The following is an 11,083-nucleotide window of genomic DNA, read 5'->3' as shown; positions in this document are numbered from 1 at the left end:
AGCCTTAGCTGTGTCATCCTTCTTGGGGGGGAATATTGATTCAGGAATTTGTCTGATAACTATTTTCATGTTCTTATGCTGGCTTTGGGTTGGTTGTTTAACCACCTCTTAGCTTGGTCTTTTACAGCAAATAGAAACAGCAATAATCTGTAGACATCCTGATTCACTTCTTTATCACGTACTGTGTCAGCAATTTGTAAGAACCGTGCCAGAAACTCAGTAGGTTCTTCCTGTGGAAGACCGAAATACTGGCAATTTTGTTGCAAAAAGTAAAAGAGCATGAAATGAATGATACTTGTTATTCAATAATGGAGAACAGGTTGAGGTTTCAGAGATGCTCTGTCTATTAAATCTCTGCTTTCCTACTGTCTTCCTCTCTCAAATGCGCAAGGCTCCTTCCATGGCAGGCTGTATGTTGGTGGATCAACGTTGTCAATGGCTACCATCCGTCCTCTCAGTGAAAATGGTCCAAGTACAATTTATGTATTGCTAATCATCTGTCGGTTCTCACTTGTGTCAAAATAGGATCCCTTTATCCTTTTGCACACTGTCACTGCGCCCAACATTCGTGAGTTTAAAGCTCGTCACAATCATCCCTTCCCAGACCCTACTCGGAATACCACAGATAAGGTTTAGACTTTTCGGATCTCAGGAATGCTACCAATTGGTTCTAGCCTCTACCACAAAGGTTCTAATCTCACGGATTCAAATGCTCTATTGTCAGGAGAGGCAAGTCAAACTCGTGGATCAGAAACCCAAGAGATACGCACTCAAGCTGTCGCCCAATGACTACGTTGAGCTCAGATAGAATGGAAGTGGTTGTCAAGCACGCATTCATAAGTTTGAGAATGATGATGATTGTCACAGATCATCACATTCATCCTATTGAAGTACGAGTGAGTATCTTAGAACGGAAGCAAACGTGATTGAATAGAAAATAGTAGTAATTGCATTAATTCATTGAAACACAGTAGAGCTCCTCACCCCCACCTATGGGGTCTAGAGACTTATGCCGTAGAAGATACAATATGAAATGTAAAAAATGTCATAAGTTCCTAAATGAATCTCTAAAAGTAGTTTTTATACTAAACTAGTAACATAGGTTTACAAAAAATGAGTAACTAAGTGCAAAAATCCACTTCCGGGGTCCACTTGGTGAGTGTTTGGGCTGAGCTTTGAAGCTTTCACGTGCATAGGCCATTCTTGGAGTTAAACGCCAGCTTTGGTGCCAGTTTGGGCGTTTAACTCTAGTTTTGGTGCCAATTCTGGCGTTTTACATCAGAAAAAGGGTTTCTAGCTTGCAGTTAACGCCAGTTTGGACCATCAAATATCGAGCAAAGTATGGACTATTATATATTGCTGGAAAGCTCAAGATGTCTACTTTCCAACTCAATTGAGAGCGCACTAATTGGGCTTCATTAGCTCTAGAAAATCTCTTTCGAGTGCAGGAGGGTCAGAATCCAACAACATCTGCAGTCCTTTCTCAGCCTCTAAATCAGATTTTTGCTCAGGTCCCTCAATTTTAGCCAAAAAATACCTAAAATTACAGAAAAACACACAAACTCATAGTGAAGTCCAGAAATGTTATTTTTGAATAAAAATTAATAAAAAAATATATCAAAAAGTGAATAAAATACGCTAAAAACTATATGAAAACACTACCAAAAAGCGTATAAAATATCCGCTCATCAAAGAGGATGCAACGTTGGTGGCCAAGTTGGCTCACCAATGTTGCCTCAAACGTTGGAGGAAGGGCAATGCAAAACTCTGAAAGATTTCTGGTTCCAACGTTGGAGAGAACGTTGGTACACCAATGTTACCCCCAACGTTTTGCTATTTGGAAATTGAAAAAAACAATCCACGCATATGCGTGGGTGACGCGCACGCGTGTATAGGCTAACATTGGAGGGAACGTTGCCCAACCAACATTGAGTCCAATGCTCGCGATACAAAGTTCAATTTTGGGATTTGAGAAAATCGCACCGACGCGCAGGCATAAGTAATGCGTACGTGTGATCGTGAAGTTTGACAATCCATGCGCACGCGTAGGTGACGCGCACGCGTTTGTAGGCCAACGTTGGAGGAAACATTGCCAAGATGACGTTGAGTCCAACATTTGCAATAAGTTTTCAAATCTAAAATTGGAAAATTTGCAGTGACGCATACGCGTGAATCTACATTTTCTTCCCAACCTTGCATGCGCACAGGCAACGCAGACACGTGAAGTGGCAAAATCTATCATTCACGCGTACGCGTAGGTCACGTGTACACGTGGACAGGCAAACGTTGGTGCCCCAATGTTGAGTCAAACATTGCTTGAATCACCCAGAATCCATTTTCTTCAAAAGAACCTTTGACCCAACGTTTGTTTAAGAACGTTGACCCCAACGTTGATACTAGAACTATGCAATTGAGTACCTCTATCCTCTACATCAATGAGATCCACTTCAATCTACTTCAATAAATAGCCAAGGCCTACATCCAAGACTTGAAGACCAATTGAAGAAAGTGTATAAATAGCAGAGAGTATAATTTAGAAAGGCCTTTTTTTTACCAGATTGGGATCTAGATCTAGAATTAGATTCTGTAATCATTTCTCTTGTACTTTTTGCACTTTCTCTGTACTTTTCTTTTATTTTGACTCGAATTAAGCTATGAACAACTAAACTTATCTTCATTGGGTTAGGAAGCTCTGTTGTGATTCAATGGATCAATACTAGTTTTCATTCTTCTTCTTCTGTCTTTTCTCTTGGTCTACTAGAAATATTTCGTTCTTCATTCAATCATTCAATTGTCTTGGGAGAAAAATTGGATGTAATTGGGTTCTGTGATAGGCTTGGAAGAGAAATCACAGAATCATGCTTGAAATCTTTCTCACATTAGATTAGGTTGGGGTCTGGATGGATATCGTGACATGTAATCTTACTAACACTTTGATTTATGAATATGTGTGGTATAATCAGTGACCATACATCATCTCTTCCCATGAGCAATTAAATCAAGGAATTGGGCAATTTTTCAAGATTAGAGAGAGTGGATTGCCAAGGAATTAGGATCCATTCACCTAAGATTGCCAAGGAGATCAATGAATGCATTGATTAAGGAAGAGATGAAAGTGAACTTGATCCGGAGGATTATAACATCTCCTGACCCCAATGAGTTTCCCACTTCTGATCTTACCCATTCTCTTTAGTTCTACAATTTACTTTGATGCTCAACCCCCATTCCCATTTAATTTCTTGCAATTTAAGCTTCTGCACTTTAATTCCCTACAATTTCCCTTCTGCCATTTAATTCCTGTTATTTACATTCAGTTATTTACATTTCTTACACTTTAAGTTTCCTGCCAATTTACATTCTACAACCTAAAGTCAAATTTTGGTTCAGTTCAACTAGAATAATTCTCTAATTAAAGTTGACCAACCAATCAATCCTTGTGGGATTCGACCTCACTCTATTGTGAGTTTTTACTTGACGACAATCTGGTGCACTTGCCGGTGGAAATTTGTTGAGAGACAAGTTTTCGTGTATCTAGTTTATGGTGCCGGTGCCGGGGATTGATTTTGTATTGATAATGATTAAATTAGAGGAGAACTAGATTGAACATTTTTTCTCTTTTGTTAATTAAGTTCAATTTCAGCCGTTTTTTTTTACTTTTGCAATTTTAATCGCTTTTCTTTATTTCTTTACTTTGAGCACACTAACTCCACTAACTATTTGTTTAATTGATCTAACCATAATTTTCATTAATTGTGAACTCCGCACTTGCTGTTTGATGTTGTTTTACTAAGTGCATGACAGGTAGAATAAGGGTTTCAACCTCTTTTGACAGTGAACCTGAGAGGACCTTCCTTAGATTAAAGAGGGAAGCAAGAGGCAAGGGAGTCACTGAAGAAGAAGAGTTAGAAGAGGATCTAAACATTGTTATGGAGGAAGAGGTTCATAACCATGCTGGAGAAGCTGCTGGTAATTATGCACCACAAGATAGGAGAGTGCTAGGCTCCTACATTACTCCCAACCCTGGGAATTGTGGGAGCAGGATTCTAAAGCAACCATCCATGCCAACAATTTCGAATTAAAGCCATAACTCATCACCCTGGTTCAAAACAATTGTTCTTTTGAGAAAGTGCCCAAGAAGACCCCAACCAACATCTCACCACCTTTTTCAGAATATGTGATATAGTGAAATATAATGGTGTCCAACCAGATACCTAAAAGCTGTTGCGATTTCCCTTTTTCCTCAAGGACAAGGCAGCAAAGTGGCTAGCGTCATTCCCTAAAGAGAGCCTCACAACTTGGGAAGATATGGTAAACAAGTTCTTGGCAAGGTTCTACCCTCCACAAAGAATCAATAGGCTAAGAACTGATGTACAAACATTCAGGCAATAAGATCGTGAAACCCTCTATGAAGCATGGGAGAGATACAAGGATCTGACAAGGAGGTGCCCACCTGACATGTTTAATGAGTGGGTACAGCTACACATCTTCTATGAAGGCCTGTCATACGAGTCAACGAAGGCTCTAGATCATTCTTCTGGAGGCTCTCTCAACACGAAGAAGACCGTGGAGGAAGCCATTGATATCATTGAAACAGTGACTAATATTGAATATTTCTATGCCTCTGACAGAACCAACAATAGAGGAGTGATGGAGTTGAACCACATGGATGCAATTCTAGCCCAAAATAAGATGATCACGAAGCAATTGGCAGATCTCACCAAGCAGATGGAGAAGAATCAAGCTGCAGTAAGCCATACTCAACCATCAGCACAAGCAGAGTTGAATACAGAGGAAGGAGGTGACTGGGAGCAAGCTAATTATGTTGGAAATTCATCAAGACAACCCCATGACCCTTACTCCAAGACCTATAATCCTGGTTGGAAGAACCACCCAAACATTGGGTGGGGAAACCAACAAAACCAGAGCCAAGATCATAGACCTCTCAACTCCAACCATTTCAACAACTCCAGTCACAAACATTCCAACCAAAGACCATATCAGACCACACAAAACACCTCGCACCAACCCTCACATCAAACATCAAATAACCAGCCTCAACATCTAATTTCCAATTCACCTTCTGAAGTTAGGCTATCCCGCATTGAAGCCTTACTGGAAAACGTTTGCAAGGAGGTTTAAGATAACAGAATGATGAGCGGATAATTTATATGCTTTTTGGCATTGTTTTTAGGTAGTTTTTAATATAAATTAATTAGTTTTTAGTATATAATTATTAGTTTTTATGCAAAAATCACATTTCTGGACTTTAATATGAGTTTGTGTGTTTTTCTGTGATTTCAGGTATTTTATCGCTGAGATTGAGGGACCTGAACAAAAATCTGATTCAGAGGTTGAAAAAGGACTGCAGATGCTGTTGGATTCTGACCTCTCTGCACTCAAAATGCATTTTCTGGAGCTACAGAAGCCCAATTGGCACGCTCTCAATTGCTTTGGAAAGTAGACATCTTGGGCTTTTCAGCAATATATAATAGTCCATACTTTGCTCAAGTTTTGATAACGCAGACTGGCGTTTTAACGCCAACTTTCTACCATTTTCTAGCGTTAAACGCTAGAACTGGCATAAAAGCTGGAGTTAAACGCCCAAACTGGCAACAGAGTTGGCATTTAACTCCAAGAAAAGCCTATGTACGTGAAAGCTTCAATGCTCAGCCCAAGCACACACCAAGTGGGCCCCGAAAGTGGATTTTTGTATCATTTACTTATTTTTGTAAACCCTAGGTTACTAGTTCATTATAAATATGACCTTTTACTATTGTATTTTTATATCGGGATATCTTTAGACCATTTTTGAGACTATCTTTGTATCAATGTTGATCCCTTGATCACGCTTAGGGGGCTGGCCATTCGGCCATGCCTGGACCTTCTTCACTTATGTATTTTCAACGGTGGAGTTTCTACACGTCATAGATTAAGGTGTGGAGCTCTGCTGTTCCTCATGAATTAATGCAATTACTACTGTTTTCTATTCAATTCAAGCTTATTCTTGTTCTAAGATATTCATTCGCACTTCAGCATGATGTATGTAATGATCAAGTGAAGCGTATCACCATTATCACTTATGAACGCGTGCCTGACAACCACTTCCGTTCTCCCTGAAAACAAGCTTGAATGTATATCTCTTGGCCTCCTGGTCCACGACGCATGGTTGCCTCTCCTGGCAACAGAGCCTTCCATTCCGTGAGATCAGAGTCTTCGTAGTATAAGCTAGAATCAATTGGCAGCATTCTTGAGATCCGGAAAGTCTAAACCTTGTCTGTGGTATCTCGAGTAGGATCTGGGATGGGATGACTGTGACGAGCTTCAAACTCGCGAGTGCTGGGCACAGTGACAGTGCGCAAAAGGGTCATTGGATCTTATTCCAATACAAGTGAGAACCGACAGATGATTAGCCCCACGTAACCCGTAGCCGGACCATTTTCACTGAGAGGACAAACGGTAGCCATTGACAACGGTGATCCCCTAATGATGACCAGAATTCACTACCCCTTTAAAAAATTAGTGAATTAGTTCTTTTGGCAAGCGCACCAAATTATCACCAAATAATAACCTACATTGGAGTGGGATCGTATCCACAGAGATTGGCAAATCCAAGCAGTTTTAATTGATTGATGAATTAGTCAAGAGGATCAATAAGATTGTGAATTGTAGAATTGTAAATGATGACATAAATGTAAATGACTAGAATATAAAGAAAAGCAATAAAGTGCAGAAATGGAAATTGCAGAATGTAAAGTGCTAAATCATAAATGACCTGAATGTAAATGGGAGTGGAGGATTGTTGAATGTAAAAGTAAGCTGTAAAGAAATGGATAGATAAGAATGGGAAATTCATTGAGTTTGGGAGATGTTGTCTCTTTGGATTAAATCTAGCTTATATCTTCTTCAATCATGCAACTTATTAACCTCTTGGCAATCATGATTGATTGAGCCCCAATCCCTTGGTGATTCAATATCTCAGATCTTGATCAATAGCCAATTCCATGGTCTAATTGCTCATGAAGAGAGATATGCTTGGTCCCTGATTATACCACACACCCTCTTAGGTCTAGGTAGAGGGGGGATTATATGTCACGTATCCCATCACCAAAACCCAGATTCTACTCAAGCGTGAGAAGGGATTTCAAGCATGGTTTCATGTTTCCTTTCCCATGGTTCCCATGAAACCCAATTGCGTTCAATCTCTTTCCCAAGATAATTGAACACTAAGCATTAAGAACAAAATCCCTTCTAGCAAATAAAAAAGAAGATGAAGAGAAGAAGAATTTCACTATTATCAATCTATCAAGTACAACAGATCTCCCTCTCTCAATGAGAGGGAAGTTAGCTACTCATAGCTTGAAAAGTACTCAAAAGTGGATCTAAAACTAACTGCTTAACCCCTCTTCAGTACTCCTTGGGGGTACTTATACTACTCCTAGTAAAAATAAAAGAATTACAAAAGTGAAAAAGGGAAAATTACATTTTGGAGGGAAAGAAAACACTAAATAAGCGTGACTTCTTAGCTGGCGTGTGGCTGGCGCTTTACCGGCGTGTCACGTACCCTTCAAACTAGCTTGGCGTGCCACACTCAATCCTTCAAGTGGCACGCTCGTCCATTTATCAACCTTGGCGTGCCACGCCTTTGAACTCAAGTGGCACGCCATAGTAAAATTCTTGTGTTGGCGTGCCACACCTTCGAGCTCAAGTGGCACGCCCTTTGCTTTTTCCACTTTCCTTTGCCTCTGAAAACTTGAATTGGCGTGCCACGCCCTTGTTGTGTGCTTGGCTAAGCTCCTCTGGAAAGTTGCACTAGCGTGGCATGCCCAGGGTCTGGCGTACCACGCCCCTTTGCGAGTGAGTGGTTCCTCTGTTTGGCGTGCCACGCCACGAACTCAAGTGGCACGCCCCAATGCTTCTTTGCCCTCTGAATGACGCTGGCGTGCCATGCCATGCTGCTCAAGTGGCACACCTAAGTGAAGAATAGTGAATGGCGTGCCACGCCTTCAATACCAAGTGGCACGCCTGATTTAAGAACTTTTGACGGTTTAGAATTTATCCAATGGAGTCTCGTTGTGAAGTATAGTTTCCAAACCAATCAACAATCCTTACATCAAAAATATTGGTTGTCACAAGTAACAAACCCCAAATATGAATTAACCGAAGTATTAAGACTCCGGGTCGTCTCACAAGGAATTGCAATGAAGTGTTTAATTATTGGTTATGAAGAGCAAGGGGGGTTTCATTGATAATTGGGCAAGAAAATTAATGACAAGAAAAGTAAAGAGAGCAATTAATAAAGAGAGACATTCATGGCAATGGATAGAGATCATAGGCTTTCTATCCTAGTCATGCATGATTAATTCATCTTATTTAGTCAACTCCAACAAATAGGGAGAAAGTAAAACAAGATTAATCAATCATGTTACAAATATAAACAAGAATTTATCTCATTACGTCAACTCCAACAAATAGGGAGAAAGTCAAACGAGACTAGCTAATCTCGATCCAAAAGTCCTAACCAACTTACTAATCAAACTAGCAAAAGATTAGCGTCAATGGAAACAATATTCCATAAGTCCTAATCAACTCACTAATTAAATTAGCAAAAGATTAGCGTCAATGGAGACAATATTAGCTAACAACTCTAGATCACCAACATAAGTTGGGTTTTCATGACTCAAGATTGCCTAATTACTCTTTCCAAGCCAAGAATGCTCAAAATCTACTCTAAGGCCCAACCAAGCATTTTGTCAAACACTTGGTAGGTACAAAGGGAATGCATAGTAAAATTTGCAAGAAATGTAAATCTACCAACTACCAATTGTAAGAAAAGTAAATCAACAACTCAAATCAACATTAAAAGGACATCAAACATTAAATTGCATTAAAAGAAATCAAGATCCAATAATTGTTCATAAACATAGAAGAGAGCAAAACAAGAAATTAACAAGAGAAAATAAGAAGATGAAGACAATAGAACACTAAAATCTAAGAGAATTAAGATCAAAACAAGAACTAAAAGAGAAAATTGAGAGTGATTAACCTAACTCTACCCTAATTTCTATCTTAAATCTAGAGAGAGGAGAGAGCCTCTCTCTCTAGAATTCTATCCTAAAACATGATGAAAAACTCAACTATGACTAAGTGTGTTGACTCCCCTTCGATCCTTGGCTCAAATAGCATCAGAAATGAGTTGGATTGGACCCAAAATGAGCTGCAAAATCGTTGGGGGCGATTTCATTAAAGTGGGCCACGGACAGCATCGACGCGTCCGCGCAAAGTGCACATTCGCGCCCCTGAACGCGAAGCAACATATGGTAAAATTTATATCATTTCGAAGCCCCGGATGTTAGCTTTCCAACGCAACTAAAACCGCCTCATTTGGACCTCTGTAGCTCAAGTTATAGTCAATTGAGTGCCAGGAGGTCAGGCTTGACAGCTTTACGGTTCCTTCATTTCTTCATGAGTTCTCCCACTTTGTATGCTTTTCTCCTCACTTCTTCCATCCAATGCTTACCTTATGAACCTGAAATCACTTAACAAAAATATCAAGGCATCGAATGAAATTAAAGTGAATTAAAATCACCAATTTTTGGGCCTAAAAAGCATGTTTTTGCATTTAAGCCAAATCTAGGGAGAATTGCAAAACCATGCTATTTCATTGGCCAAAATAAGCACAAGATAAACCACAAAATTGGGGTTTATCAGCGCCTCATGTAATTGGCCTCTTCCATCCTCTCTGGAAACTTATACCAACGTGCCACGCCTAAAGGTTGGCATGCCACGCCCATGATCTTGTCTTGTTCCAGTAGTTGGCGTGCCACGCCTCGGCCTTCAAGTGGCACGCCATAGTGACATGCTCGGATTGGCGTGCCACGCCTTTGACACCAAGTGGCACGCACAATCCTTGCTTATGTTATCTTGTGCATTGGCGTGCCACGCCTGGTTGCTCAAGTGGCACGCCTAAGTGAGGTTGAGAGGTTGGCGTGCCATGCTTTCGACTTCAAGTGGCATGCCCAGTCTTTAATTGCCTTCAGCCCCTTCTCTGGATCATTGTACCAGCGTGCCACGCCATGCTGCTCAAGTGGCACGCCCATATATTTGTGCACTCTTCAAGCTTGGTGTGCCATGCCTGGGTCTTCAAGTGGCACGCCATAGTGGAGGTTCTTCTTGAGATGGTGAGTTGCCGTGCCACGCCCCTTTGCTCAAGTAGGATGCCCATAGTAGTTGATGGGTCAGGCATGCCACGCCCAACCTGGCGTGCCACGCCCCTTTTGTGTCCTCCATTTTGCTCTCTGGAATTTTGTACTAGCGTGCCACGCCCAGTCCCTGGCGTGCCACGCCAGTGCATTTTTGCGGCGTTTGGTCCAAGTGGCACGCCAATTTCACACGCCCAGCTTCTTGTTTGTCTTCTTACGATAATATTCATCAAATAATGCATGAATTATACCGAGCAAATGAGATTTGTGCTCTTTTATGGTCTTCTTTATGCAATAAAGAAGGGTAGATGATGCAAGTCATCACAACACCAAACTTAAGCTTTGCTTGTCCCAAGCAAATCAATGTGAGTAAACTTTTATATCTTGAGGCCTTGGCTTCGAATGATTGTAATACAACTAAGAGTAAAACTAAGTGTCTAACACATTTATGAATGTTTTAGTTGTCATAGAAAGCTCTTGGATCCTTGAGGGTTCCCTCAGGTATAGGCTTTAGGGGTCCTTTCTATTGATTGTCACCTTGAAGTAGTAAAGGTTGTTTTGCTTTCTTGACCACGACTCTAAGTGTTTTGTCTCAAGACAACCCTTTAATTAGGCTTTCAATTAGCACTCCCAAACCAGTTGGTTTTAGGGTACTGGGTGTTGAGACACCCCCAAGAATTTACTTGCCCAGGTCTCTTCTTGACACATCTTCACCACAAGCATCTACTAGGATCATTAATTCTTTTTTAGCTTTTAAATGTTTCTTTTTCTATCCCAGTAGTTGATGCTCAGAGCCTTGGGTCTTTATTGCTTACTACCTCTTGGTTCTATGGATATTCAAGGAACACCCCTTAGTCTTCCCTTGTTATACCTTCTAGGACTAG

The 11,083-nt window shown here is 40.6% G+C and overlaps 1 non-coding gene across 1 annotated transcript; it reads right to left on the bottom strand.

Annotated features, from left to right (window-relative positions):
* Positions 1-4,353: 4,353 nt before the first annotated feature.
* LOC127745337 (small nucleolar RNA R71) lies at positions 4,354-4,461 on the bottom strand. Its single transcript, XR_008006534.1, has one exon. It is a non-coding gene; the product is annotated as a small nucleolar RNA R71 (small nucleolar RNA).
* Between the last annotated feature and the right edge of the window lie 6,622 nt (positions 4,462-11,083).

This window comes from Arachis duranensis, chromosome 2 (assembly GCF_000817695.3).
Source record: "Arachis duranensis cultivar V14167 chromosome 2, aradu.V14167.gnm2.J7QH, whole genome shotgun sequence".
NCBI classification, from domain to species: Eukaryota; Viridiplantae; Streptophyta; class Magnoliopsida; order Fabales; family Fabaceae; genus Arachis; species Arachis duranensis.
Note: the sequence above shows the minus strand (reverse complement) of the source record. Positions and strands in the feature narration are given on the sequence as shown.